We start from the raw sequence: 15,596 nt of genomic DNA, 5'->3' as shown, positions 1-15,596 counted from the left end.
TGTAAGAATGTTCAGATGATCCTAAAATTTTGCAGAACTTGATTTGAACAAATCTGTAATTTCTGCGACCGAAAACATCGTTACACCCTTTTTAAAAAGACTGCCTCCGCGGAATTTTTTTTTACACGCGTAAAGAAAGTTGGAACGATGTTTTTGATCGCAAAAATTACAGATTTGATCAAATTAAGTTCTGCAAAGTTCTAGAATCATCTAGACATCCAAACAAATCACTTGAAAGAAGAATCATCTTGATTGGTTGAGTTCGGCCCGAGAACCAGCGAGTTGAATTTACCGTTCCACCTTTTTTGGAGCCTTGGGCATTGGAATGTTAAGAAAGATTGTTTAATCGATATCGAAACCTGCCTCCTTTTTTAATTTGTGTGTGTTTTAGTGGACAAAATAGTCAACTTTTGAGCTATTGCATGGCTGAGATTTTTTTAAATTTTGGTCAAGCTATGAAGTTTTGAAATTTCCACTATTTTTCCCAACAATTATTTTTAGATCGATAATCACATCGCAAAGGTTGGATCTACGAAGTCATACGCATAAATACAAAAGAAATTGTAGAAAATTTTCTCAGTTATTCTAATAAATGTTTTTTTCAAGGATGTACAAGAATGGACACTTTAAAAAATTAGCATTATTTTTTAGAAAAACTAAATAATTTAAGCTGACTATGAACATTTTTTTAAGTCTTGAAAACGCCATTTTACATTTGAAGATGATTTTTAAATTTTTTTGTGAAAATTTCAGTTCATTTTGAAAAATCACTATTTTTTCAAAAAACATCACCTGGCAAAAAAACTGCCGTAGTTTTTTTTATTGTTCACTAAAACATATAAGATAATTAGGGCTTGTGATTTTTCGCGATTTCACAGAAGCCGCATAATCCGTGAAATTTGCCCCTGGCCATGAAATCTAGGAGATTCCGTGAAATGCCACGAAATTTGAAATATTCAATTGATAAATCGCTACTTGATGCATTTATGCTTTATTATTTTTTATTCAATCATTTTAAAAGAATTTCAACAAGCATTTTAAAGGCAGTTTACAAATAAAAAAGTATTTCATATCAGATCTACAACTCGACAGTTTAAAAATTGGTCCAATAAGCTATTGTTATTCATATGTTTATAGGACCTATTCAAAAAACTCTAGAACTTTTTTTTGAAGATATTGTTCATAAGACTATTCAACAAAATTCAGATAGTTTCTTTATTCCACAAAATTAAAAAAAAAACATCATTCAACACTTTTGAATGAAAACGCATAAAATAGCCTTATTATTTAATTTTAATTTTGTGTAAAATGTATTTGAATTTATCAACGATATTGATAAACGATGAACAAATTACATTTAAGTATTTTAAGTATAAATTATGTGTTTGAATTTGAATTAAATTGATTCGTAAAATAATACTTATTGAATTCATATCATGTCATATTGCCATGTCTTATATTTTTTTCTGAAATTAGGCCGTTGCTAATATTTTTTGAAGTTTATGTCCCTCGACTCTGACCAAAGTCAAGGGGGGGCAAAAAAAAATAAAAAAAAAACCATAAAAATTTAAATTACGAGCCATGGTTTCAACATTTTAATAAAAAAAGTGGTTTAAAATGCATTAAAATGCTGTCCAATTGTTTTGCCATAATTAGTTTCCAAAATATCTAAGTAGGTGTTGACGAAAATGTTTTTTTTTTTGCAGAAAATAAAATTTTGGGGTGCAGCACATTGGAATTTCATAAAATTCAAAACATTTTTAAACAAGTCCAAACATGCTAAATATGATAAGCAATACAGAAAAATGCATTTTAGATTGTTTTCAGTTGATAAGACTTCTATTTTCATTGAATTTTTTTGGAAACATTTTTTTTGCTCCCTGGTTTTTCAGACCAATTTTGAAGGCCCCCCCCCCCCCTCGGTGACATAAACTTTTAAAAATATTTGCAACGGCCTTATCAATAAATGTAAATTCTGCTTTTAATGAAGTTTGCCTGAACTATATCAAAATACTAAAATTTTCCTATTGCTGAAATTAGGGAATGCAAAAAAAAAGTCTTTATCGCACTTATTATAATAATTATAGTTTTGATAAATTAGAAGTTCAGGACGTGCTACGTTTAGAAGGTATTTGGGCAAATAATTTTATAAAATCTCAATGAAATTAAAACAGTTGAATCATTAATTCTTGACCTACCTATAAGCAAATGTTAACATTGAGTGTGTCCCTTTCACACCTTATGTCAATGTTCATTGAAGTAAGCGGGATACATTCAATGTTTACATTTGATTGTAGGACCTAATAAAAAATTTTGAATTTACCTGACAGTAGTTCTTTAAAACTTCCCTAGATTAAACCAATACTCCTTTTTTCAAATAAATAACTTGTGTCAGGTGTTTTTTTTTTTATTTTATTCTAGAACTACTGTTAACTTTTAAGACACTTTTCTATTAATAATTTTGATAAAATAATGAAAAAATCACTAGACCTGTATAAAATATGAAAAATCGAATGAGGTAAAAAATTTCACATTCGGCTATTTAAGTGAAAAAGTGAATTTAAAAATGGGCATTTTTTTTTAAATGCAACCTATTTTTTCCAACAACTATGCAGAAGATAAAAAATCTATTAAAACATTCCTTCTCAAATTACTGCCTGTGTGGATCTGGACTCACAATCCAGAGGTCGCTGGTTCGAATCCCGAGGCGGACGTAAAAAATTCTAAGGGTAAATATAGGTATTCGGTGCCCTCTCCCCGTGCCATACCTTCACACTTAGGAGACCCGGGAGGCGGAGTCTTGTCGCAAAAAGAACGATACACACCTGTGGAACCGTTGACGAAACCGCAAGGTTTAAGAGGGCCACATTTTAAGGTGTTACGTCGATTTCGTTTTTTTTCTCAAATCACAGATTTCTGAAAATTTATCTTGCTTTTTTGTATGGAGACTTGCATGAACAAACTGATGACACCAAATGGCCTTTTTGGACCCAAGGAATATATGAAAAAAGTTTCAATGAAAAGTTGATTTCCGAGAACGTGCAGATTTTTTTAATGGCATCATTAAATTGTTTTGATTTTGGCAATGTAATATTTTGAAAAAAAAGTCTTAATTTTTCGATTTGTGGTCATTCTATCTCCTTCCTCACCTACTAATCCAAAACCATTTTCAATTCGACACTTGGCTCTGCCTAATACAAACAGCCCAACCAAATCTAAGCTGTACCGTACTAAACCATAAACTCAAGTCTGGTGCCCAAAAGTTAGTAACAACCGAACAAAAAATAGAGAGAGACAGAAAAAACGTGTGAATTGATCAACAAACTTTTCGCGGTGAAGGGCAACCCCGCTCGAAAGGCGTCGAAATCTGTTTGCCAAGACACCAAACATTATAGGGTTTTGCGCAGACGGGGTAACGTCTCGAAGGGTTGACCTTATTTGGGGATTCGTTTCGTTGTTGTTATTTTCGTAGCACCAAACGGCGCAAGGAGGGGTTGCTTTCGTTGATTGGTTGGTTATGACACGTGTGGGACAGGTTAGTGAGAGGTTAGTTTAAAGTTTTTATTTTTTTCGGGGGGTTTTGGGGCGTATTAGTAGTAAATCTAATTAGGGTTTTGTGTTTTTTTCGAGGATTGGACCCTCGTTAAAACTCGAGTTGCAATGTTTTTGGATTTGGCTGTCAAGGCGGTGAGAAAATTGGTGTTTGGTGCAGGACAGTCACGTTGGAACCTTTGTTGACAGCTTTGATTAATAGTGATGGCTGCGTTAAAACTTTATAAAGTTTTATTAAACATTTAAACATTTTAATATATTTTCGATTTGGCAAAAGAAAAAGAAGGCTACTTCATTTCTAACCAATAACAATATGAAAGACCTCCAACTTATAGAAAGGCAATACATAACAATACCAAACCTAATCATATAGATTCAAACCTGGAATGTGTGCTTCAAATTAGTATAATCAATTCAATTAGGTTCAAGTTCGCTCCTCGTTCAGATTGCTATCATTTACCCATCAAAAGTACGCACCTTTGTGAACCCCTTTGCGAAGGTGCATTCAAATTAAATAAATATTAGTTTCACATAACAAAAAAAAACCACCTACAAGTCCGTTTCTAACCTTAGTCTTAAGCCACAAACCACCCTTTCAAAACTTTCAGCAGCCCCTGAAGTTATTCCTTTGTTTCCAGCCCGCTTGAAGGCAAAACGCACACATTTTGAGAGATAACCTTCCAGCTAGTCGCAGTGTCTGAGTCTAGAGATTTGACCATGGCATAATGATCCATCTCAAATCCATGCCATGCCGTCTGAGGTTTGAGACTCTCCGCTCATAACCCATTTCAACTCCGGTGGCGGACGAATTGGCGTTTTTTTTTACTATTTTACAACCCAGCATTGAGGAGGTTTGTTTTAGGATACACAGAAAAAAATATTACAAATTACATTATTTCCCAAGTAACATTTTTTTCCAGGAGTTCTACAAGAGCTCTTCAAGATAGCTACAGCATAGCAGTTTGGACCGCGGTAGGATAAAACTCTTTTCAAGTACTCTTCCAAACTCCTGAAGAAGTTTTGAAGAGAACTTTATCCTACACAGAAAAAAATATGTGAATTTACTCGAAACGGAAAAATGAATCACATGTAAACTCAGTTGATGTAAACTTGAAATTCGACGTAAACGGTTGAATCAAACGTAAAATCATGTTTTTACGTATAATTTGTCGCAAATTTACATCAAATTGCATTTAAATTTAAATGTTTAATGACGTGCAAAAGTGTTACATCATAAATGATGTAACATTCGGAAATATTTTTTTGTGTGTACCGCGGTCCAAACTGCTATGCTGTAGCTATCTTGAAGAGCTCTTGTAGAACTCCTGGAAAAAAATGTTACTTGGGTATCATGTACCAAAAGGTATCATGATAAATGATGTATATTTACATTAGATTTGTTGGAAATTTACATGTTTTTCATTGTAAATGCTTCCAATGCAAACTTGGTGAAATCGTGTAAATTTCCATCAAAAAATAATGTAAATTTACCAAAGCAAAAAAAAATTTTTTGCTCCTTTGGATCTAGAATCCGTTTAAAATACCCAATTCTAAATCCAACGGAGCAATACCAATTTAAGAAAAGGACCGAAATCTGATTTAGATTGTCTATTTAACGTTATCTACACAGAAATAAATATTCCTGTAAATTTCCATTATTTATCATGTACCAAAAGGTATCATGATAAATGATGTATATTTACATTAGGTTCATTGGAAATTTACATTAGTTTTGAAAATTTACATTAGTTTTGAATTTACATTAGTTCAAATCAACTAATTCTGATTGGCCAATGGGAATGAGAAGCTCGACTTGGATTGCAGTAGGCAAAGGGTGTGGCCTATGTTCTATTTTAAAATGACTGAAGCGGGCAGCAAAAGGAAGTTCTGATTTTAAAAACTTGTTTCACAGGTAGGGAACGCTTTCTCGTCGACGGCCAAGTGGAATAACGCTGGACTGGAATCGAACGGGCGACGGGTAGGATGATCGGTGTTACTACTGCTACCCGCTGCCGACTGAGCCATCTTTGCATTTAATACACGAGCGGCTAAAGCATCAACTAGCTAAGGTCGGTTACATTGAGCGAGTTTACATAAGAAACAGTAATTACTTGCTGTGTAAATTTACATATTTTTTTCTGTATAGGTTCACATTTTCTAGGGTTGTCTGTGGAAGAAAGGTATTGAGTTTGGAAAACCTCCAGCAAACTTTTTATTTTAAATACTCTCAGCTATTGCATGGTGGCGTTTTTTTGATATATTTTAACTTACGGATTTATGTTATAATTATTTATATTCAGTTATTACAGCTAAAAGGAATCCTATTGGAATAACATTCATTTTTTCTGATTCTTGCTTGATTTTTTACATGTATGTTAAAAAATCAAGCAAGAACTATACACATTTTTTGTCATGCATTTATCCATTTATAAAGTTTCCGAACAACTTTTGGTATTGTCAAAATGCTCTATTTATGTTTTAAATAAATATGTTGTTTTCAAGTATTTGATAACAACCCTGGGAAAAATGGCAAGCATTTTAAAAAATGAATATCAATGCAAAACTCAATAACTCTCAGTTGAAACTAAACTAAGGAAAAATTATGTTGCTTTACAAACTTTAAGTCTTCTTTGACTCTAAAATCTGCATCTGTCAAATAATTAAAAATTAACAAAAATTTAAGATAATTATTTCCTAAGATGCTCTATTATCTGCAATCAAAAAAACTACTTGTGATACACAGAATTAAAATGAATGGTATCATGATTCGACTGTTCGATGTTTTAAAAGAATCAGTTCTTTTGAATATCGCTTTTTTTTCGTCGCTTGTGTGCTATCTTGTGACAACTCGTATCTTTTTATAGCAGATGTGTCACAAGAGAGCATACAAACGACTTTTATTTTATTGGTGGGAAATTTTGTGCATACACAGAAAAAAGTTGAACTTTAAAATTTGATAATTTGGTTTGTTGAATATGACCTCTTGTTAGTGATAATTTCCCTAAAAAAATGTAAAAATGTGAAATACAAAAGAATTTGATTCAAATTTCAGCAATTCCTGATTTAAATTTGTCAATTTCACAATTCTTAGAAAAATAAAAAAGATTCTGGATAACATTGGAGATATGATCGAAACAAATTCTTGAATTATTTTTTGACGCAAAATTCAAATTGCAATCAAAAACTTGTTTGAATTAAAGCCCTGATTTCAAATTCTAAGCATTTGTTAAAAAATGAAACATGTTTTTTGCACTTGATTTATTTAATGAAGATAAAATATTCCCGCTGAAAAAATAGTTTCGAAAAAAGTAGAAAATTTTATAAAATTTTCCATTTTAGATTTTGTTGAGCTGGTTACTGAGATAAAGAATTTAAAGAATAAATTTGGTGAAAACTGATTGTTTGTAAGTATCATCTAATATGCCCATGGGATATATTTAAATTACTGATATCTCAATGTTATACAATGAAATTATTGTCAATGTTTGTGTTCTTATCAATAAAAATGTTTATTTTATTATATTTTATTCAAGACTTAAACTTTTATTTTGGAAAGAAAGTCCATGTTCAAAACGTTACTTAATCCACCTTTAGGTGGTTGGTGCCTTCCTCACATTCATAAAGTCAATACATTCAGTAAAAATAGCAACATGTTTAACAAATCTACTTTATTACTCATTTCTTTTCAAAGGGTTCACAGACCTTAAATATTTCTGACTCATCGGCAAGGTCTGATAAAAAAAACCTATTCAACGATAGTTCACACGGATGATTCAGGCAATATTTCTATCACAATATCTGAAATTCGGCCTCCAAAGAGTGTATAAATAACACTTAAGTGCTAATAACTTTTGATAGGGTTGTCAGATCTTCAATGTTATAGGCTCATTTGGAAGGTCTTTCGATTATCTAACTAACGACATTGAAATATCTGAGATCAATTACGCTCCGTTTTCAAGATATAACAACAAAAAGTTTGATTTTAGCTTAATATTTGTAGTTTTTCGATTTTGAAAAATAGTGACCATTTGTGACCTTAGCTGGCCAAAATATGAGCACTCTAGGTCAAAGGGAAGTGGACAAATCAGGACACAAAGCTTGAAGGTTCAAAAACGTCAAAAGCTTAAAAGGCTATAACGTAGGCAAAATTCAATTTAATTTCAAAATCATTTCATGGGATCATGCTATAAAATGCCCGCAAATTGACCCGTTTTGTTACAGTCTAGCAAATATTCTTAAAATTCAAAAAGCAAACCATGAAATAAAATGTAGGGGAAATATACCCATTTTAATCACTCTAAGCCGTTCGACCAATTCTCATCACTTTTCCGTTTTCCGCTATTAAATCAACATTTGCAGATGTTTCAACAATGGAGAGTTGCTTGCTCACTTTTATTTGAGCTATTCATTACTTTGGAACAGTCAAAAACACTTTATGAAAGCTGTAATTCATGATCAAAGTGCTGATAGGCCGATAATAGAAATAGGCTGAGAAAGGGTATAGTTCCCCTATAACGATGTCAAATTGTATAAACAATAATTAAAAATCATTAATATTAATTTCCAACAATATTATTTTTGCAAAAACCCACCAAATAAACGAGCTCAAGAAACAGTCACACTTTTAGGTGTTTCTATTTCAAATTTTTGAACAGATTTGTTCGTTTTCTAAAGCCTTAAAATCTCCAAAGTGCGTTCATTTCCAAACGACCAAACGGAATAGATCACACAGGGAAAAAAACGCGTTTTATTGTTTGATTGTTTCCCTTCTCTCTGTCTCTCTCTCTCACCGTCCAAAGAGTTTCACGAACAAAACGAACGTCCGTTTTTTTCAGCACGCATCTTCCGCCAAGGACGAATGCGTAATAATTCTCCTCTTTCCGCACCGGACGACGGACGCACAGCTCTTAGAGAGAGAGAATAGGAGCGAAAGCTTGGAGCGTTCGTGAAACGCGCTTTTTTGTCGACGGTTTCTCGTCGGGGCACAGGAAAACCTTCACTTTTATTGTGCGTGTGGTAAATTGGTTTGACGAAAACGCACACGCTTAAAGTTACAGGTTTGGACGGTGTTGGTTTTTAGACTTCTTTGTCGTGCGTTCACGAAAAACTGAATGTTTCAGTTTCAATAGTTCTTGTTTTAAGAGCAAAATTGCAAACGTTTTTGATTCAAAGTTTGAATTATTAAAAATATAAAGCCTAAAGTAACTAGATACGTTTCAAATGATGCAATCGTGATCTCATTGCACGTCATCTCGTGAGCTTCTCAACTTTTCAGGAAATACACCCCAACAACTCAGTCATTGTTCTGTGTTCTCAAAAGAGCCAATTATTTTCGACTTTTTAAAGATCTCCATGCTAAACTACCCACGACTCAAAGCAACGAACTCCGTGGTTGACTGAACCTGGAGGGTCTTCACATGCATCTTCACTGACACAATGCACAGACTCTGCATCACGATCATCATAGTCTTCTTAATTCCGAAAATTAACTTCCACAAGTGTTCGACAAAGACAACAACCTGCCACTCGGAAATTTTATGATAAAAGTAGCTTCATTTTGAAACAAACTCCTTTACCATGAACCGTCGTCGTCGTCCTTCAACCAATTTGTACGCACTTTTATTCGCAAACATTCGTGAGTGAGCCACCAGCTTTTAAGCATGGCCACAGCAGGTCAAGACCAATGTCACCTGTTTGCCGCCAGAGGGTACGACCGACCAAGTTTCCTACTGACGTGAGTGAGAGTGGTTTGGCCTGTGAAGAGTTGGTAGTACACACTACAGACGAAAACTTGACGACCACCATTTGACCGTTTTTTGACAATGACAAATTGAGCACTGCTCCACGAGGGTCACACGCAGTGGTATGGGTCAAGTGCTGGTTTAGGATTACGCCTATAGCTGATGTGAAACTTAGTTTAAATTTAAAGATTTTTTTTAAGTTTTTCGAATTATGATTTGTATGATTTTGTATTTTTGAATTATTGTATTTTTGTATTTTTGTATTTTTGTATTTTTGTATTTTTATATTTTTGTATTTTTGTATTTTTGTATTTTTGTATTTTTGTATTTTTGTATTTTTGTATTTTTGTATTTTTGTATTTTTGTATTTTTGTATTTTTGTATTTTTGTATTTTTGTATTTTTGTATTTTTGTATTTTTGTATTTTTGTATTTTTGTATTTTTGTATTTTTGTATTTTTGTATTTTTGTATTTTTGTATTTTTGTATTTTTGTATTTTTGTATTTTTGTATTTTTGTATTTTTGTATTTTTGTATTTTTGTATTTTTGTATTTTTGTATTTTTGTATTTTTGTATTTTTGTATTTTTGTATTTTTGTATTTTTGTATTTTTGTATTTTTGTATTTTTGTATTTTTGTATTTTTGTATTTTTGTATTTTTGTATTTTTGTATTTTTGTATTTTTGTATTTTTGTATTTTTGTATTTTTGTATTTTTGTATTTTTGTATTTTTGTATTTTTGTATTTTTGTATTTTTGTATTTTTGTATTTTTGTATTTTTGTATTTTTGTATTTTTGTATTTTTGTATTTTTGTATTTTTGTATTTTTGTATTTTTGTATTTTTGTATTTTTGTATTTTTGTATTTTTGTATTTTTGTATTTTTGTATTTTTGTATTTTTGTATTTTTGTATTTTTGTATTTTTGTATTTTTGTATTTTTGTATTTTTGTATTTTTGTATTTTTGTATTTTTGTATTTTTGTATTTTTGTATTTTTGTATTTTTGTATTTTTGTATTTTTGTATTTTTGTATTTTTGTATTTTACACTGGAATAATCTTCGCATACTTACTTCAAATGTCCTATATTTGGCGCTCCCTTTTCAACTAGGAAGTATTTCCTTTTATAGATTTTTTCTACCCAACCAAATTATCACCTCCATAAAGTGATTAAATTTATTACCCCAACAATCTCTTCGTCGTCGTCGTGTGCCAGCCAAAAGAAATCCATTCACTCTCCCAGCCAAACATCATCATCACCTTCACTGGCAGCATCAAGCCCAGCGACAAGCAGGTTGACATTTCCCTTTCAACTTGTCAAGGTGACAGAGCTTGGGCACTGCCCGACCGGATATGAATAAATGATAGTTTTTCGGAGTGCAAGACAAGTCTATTTATAACATAGAGTTATTTTATATACAAATTATCATATTTTAAAGAATTTTATTTCTGATTATAGGGTGTGTTAAAAACTGGCAGCACTGCCAAATCTATGTTGTCTAGGAAAGTGATCGTATTTACTATTTCTTTGAATTCATCAACTGTTCACCATTTCCCAGCATAATGACAAGTTGAAAAATAATTTTGTCTTTTTTTCACTCACTAAAGCCACGATATAAACACCATGATTTTTTCAATGTCACGGGTTCATTGAGGTGAATTGAGGTGGTCTCTTTACTAAGAGATTTAGAGAACATCAAACATTTACTTTATTTTACAAAGATTTTTTAAATTTTAAACCGAATTGCTGTAGTCTAGACATTTAAATTTCATTTAAAAAAATCATACTTTGCTGTAAAAGCAAAACATGCGAACCAGAAGAAAAGAGAAAAAGACATTTGGCTTCTCTACTTGAAAGGAACAAAAAAGTGGCTAACCTTGCCTAAAAATAAGTAAAGGTGAAAAAATGGTCTCGTAAAACTAGTTCCTGGATTGAGGTATCACTGTTACTGTTATGATGTAGTAAAATTTTCTATATGAGTATGTGAAATGTCTCAGGATTGTTGAGAGTGTGTGTTTGTTGTTTTCTTTGTGCGAACTGGTACGATCAAATAAAGACTGATTTGGCAGTGACCTTAACAAGCTGTTACAAGATCATGGTTTTTGAAGCAAATCATACTAAATATTAAATTTTAAATTATTTAAATGCTAACTAGTCAACATTAAACCGAAACCGAAACGCATTAATTTTCTTCCTCAAATGACATCCATTATCACCCCGTCAAAAACAAAAAAACTCAACATGGCGCCCATATTTCAACACCCGATTCCCAGCGGTAACATTACGGCACATTCACTGGAACAGCATGCTGCAGCCAGCAGCAGCATAATGAATTCCATTATATCATAAATTATCCCAAATATGTTGCCTGCCGCCGCGACTAGCAACAGCTGGTGTTGCATTAGAGCTGAGAGTACCTGTGTACACTAAACTAAACTCATGGCGTTAGTGTGTTTTGAAGGGGGAAAAGTCACACCTTCTTCTCCCATTGGCTCTTGGACGGGTCATAAATGTTCATACCGAAAGATTAGGTTAGTGTGACCAAGTATTTTTTTTACCACGACCAGGTATCCTCTCTCGTACGTCTAGTACGTCTAGTGGCCCATGCCACTATATGGATAATTCTCTGTCAACTTAATTTTTAAATTTTGGCAAAGTTGGTGATTGTTGTTAGTTAAACATAAATCTGAAATAGTATGAGAAGACGTGAGATGTTAGTTGGGAACATTTTCAATGATACTTTGTCAGATTTTAAATTTTAAATTATGGATTTTTAACTAAGATCAATTTATAACCTTCAAAACGATTTTTTGAATACAAATGAAAATATGTTGAATTTTTAGAACAACTTTTCGGTAGTTTGCAATGATCACCCAAAAGGCAAATCATTGAATAGTTGTTTTAAACACTGAATATCTTTTCATAAACAAAAAAGATCTAGAAAAATTAAATGGCTTCCCGGGCAGACGATAATAACAAAATTCATACCATTTCAATAACAAATCCTGTTAAAATAACAGAAAGTGTTATGGAATCTTCTTGAGAAATCAATTTTCACATAACGGTTTAATAAAAGTTTATATTATTATAACAAGAATACCTCCAACTGTTATTGGGATGATCGGATCAGTTGTTAAAATAACAAAAAATAATAACAACTTACTAAAATTGCAAGGAAAAGGGGATAGAAATAAAGAAAGCTTAAAACTAGAAAAACAATATTGAAAAAATAAAAGTGATACAAACCATTACACATATTTTAATGTCTAAAGCTCTTTAAAGAATTCTACTTTAATTTAGTATAAATTTAAAACATGCCCATGTTTTAAGAAATGTAAAATACTTGCAAAAATTGATCGAATATTATTTTTAAACAAGAACTCATAACGTGAAAATAACTAAATACAATCGTTAAAGGAGTTTATATTGTTTTATTATTTTTATTCAAAATACCTTTCCAATGAGTCCAAAACATTGAAGATCTGGCAACCCTGTCTCGAGTTATGACCACTTAAGTGATATTTATTTACTTTTTTGAAGCCGGATCTCACTTAAATGTATGTAAACGATGTCCGGATCCATCATCCGACCCATCGTTGGTTAGGTAATCGAAAGATCTTTCCAACGAGTCCACAACATTGATGATCTGGCAACCCTGTCTCGAGTTATGACCACTTAAGTTATATCTGTGTACTTATTTTTCTGGATCTAAAAAAAAATAGCTGGCAAACCACTTACAGTATGTAAAAAAAGTATTTACACCCCTTGGGCACTATGCACATTTTGTGATGAAACATGTAAAAAATTTAAAGTTTGACAGGAACCTAGTACTACGTTTTGTTCAGAAACTCATGCCAAACATTTTGCTACAAAAAGCTCATGAAAAGATGATTTCTATAAAAAGGTATATAACAAAGACTGTTACGAAAATAAAAAAGGTGCAAAAAAAGTTTGTACACCTTTCGAAAAATTAACATAAATAATGTTATTTGTTGACAAATCACCATAAATCCAGTCTTCCAACTCCAAAAAGGCATCCTTGACTGATTAAAAAAATAATTTGGATTGAATATAAAGTTTACTAACTACTTAGTATAAAAGTTTATATAACTCTGGAAATTCTATATAAAACCTATCTAAACTTAATTTTGCAAACTTTTAATTCACATAAATGTCAATATATTACCATAGAATTGCAAAATAAACATTTTGGAGTGGGTATAACACCGTTTTGGGGGTATTTGTATCGATAGAATAGATTTTTCGTTGGAATTTCGTACCAACCCGGAATTACGTCGTCGGAAAATCCGCCGGCATCCGAACCGGTCCACGATTCCCAAGTCAACCTATGTGGAATCGGAAAGGGCATAAAATTTCCGATCTTTTGATACCCATACATCTAGGTTTTCTTTAAAACCTACGTTTTTAAATACCTGGGCAAAAAGTAAGTTTGATCCACGAGAACAAAAATTACGAAAGTCCATACATTTTTGGCAGGTTGCTGAAATGAAACCATAACAACGTTTTTGCTTAGGTATTTAAAAACGTGGGTTTTATAGAAAACCTGGATGTATGGGTATCAAAAGATCGGAAATTTTATGCCCTTTCTGATGCCACATAGGTTGACTTATGAATTGTGGACCGGTTCAGATGCCGGCGGATTTTCCGACGACGTAATTCCGGGTTGGTACGAAATTCCAACGAAAAATCTATCCTATCGATACAAATACCCCCAAAACGGTGTTATACCCACTCCAAAATGTTTATTTTGCAATTCTATGGTAATATATTGACATTTATGTGAATTAAAAGTTTGCAAAATTAAGTTTAGATAGGTTTTATATAGAATTTCCAGAGTTATATAAACTTTTATACTAAGTAGTTAGTAAACTTTATATTCAATCCAAATTATTTTTTTAATCAGTCAAGGATGCCTATTTGGAGTTGGGAGACTGGATTTATGGTGATTTGTCAACAAATAACATTATTTATGTTAATTTTTCGAAAGGTGTACAAACTTTTTTTGCACCTTTTGACAAAGAACTTTGTCCTAAGGTTTCTATACGTGGTGTCAATCCAAAATTTTCGCGAAGTGAAAACGTTACGTGACGAATTCCCCTCTCGGCAAATTTCCCCTCTTTTTGGTGCACGCTGGTTGGATGAACGAACGTTTCCCAATCAGTCAATCGAGAGACGTGAGATTGATGTATCTAAAATCACCCCCACTCCACCTCATAATTTTCGGATCGTCGATGAGCCAACAAAACTCGGCTCGGTCGGTCCCGAAAATTCATTCTATTGCTGGACGTCGACGAGAACACATCAGAAGCAGATGGCCTGGAGGTCCGGGAGCAGATGGCTTGGAGGCAAGGACCAGCTAAGACATGCCTGTCGCGGGAGTCGATCATTGCAACTGGCCACCACCTAGACTGGAGCGGCCGGAGGCCCCGCGGATGTTCCGGAGGGGGGACATTTGCCAAACCGTTAGGAGTTAGGGCAATATGGGTATCAAACTTTATGGTTTTTGCCGGACCGTAAGAGTTGGGGCAATATGGGTATCAAACTTTATGGTTTTTGCCGGACCGTAAGAGTTGGGGCAATATGGGTATCAAACTTTATGGTTTTTGATACTGGACATGAAATTTGACATTTCGGCAGTGGTGGCCACAATTCGGAGTGGCCGGAGGCCCCGCGGATGTTCCGATGGGGGGACATTTGCTGGACCGTAAGAGTTGGGGCAATATGGGTATCAAACTTTATGGTTTTTGCTACTGGACATGAAATTTGACATTTCGGCAGTAGTGGCCATAATCCGGAGTGGCCGGAGGCCCCACGGATGTTTCGATGGGGGGACATTTGCCGGACCGTAAGAGTTGGGGCAATATGGGTATCAAACTTTATGGTTTTTGATACTGGACATGAAATTTGACATTTCGGCAGTAGTGGCCACAATCCGGAGTGGCCGGAGGCCCCGCGGATGTTCCGATGGAAGGACATTTGCCGGACCGTAAGAGTTGGGGCAATATGGGTATCAAACTTTATGGTTTTTGATACTGGACATGAAATTTGACATTTCGGCAGTAGTGGCCACAATCCGGAGTGGCCGGAGGCCCCACGGATGTTCCGATGGGGGGACATTTGCTGGACCGTAAGAGTTGGGGCAATATGGGTATCAAACATTATGGTTTTTGATACTGGAAATGAAATTTGACATTTCGGCAGTGGTGACCACAATCCGGAGTGGCCGGAGGCCCCGCGGATGTTCCGATGGGGGGACATTTGCCGAACCGTAAGAGTTTTGGCAA

Source organism: Culex pipiens, chromosome 2 (genome assembly GCF_016801865.2).
Source record: "Culex pipiens pallens isolate TS chromosome 2, TS_CPP_V2, whole genome shotgun sequence".
Taxonomy (NCBI): Eukaryota; Metazoa; Arthropoda; class Insecta; order Diptera; family Culicidae; genus Culex; species Culex pipiens.
This window is presented reverse-complemented; position numbering follows the sequence as displayed.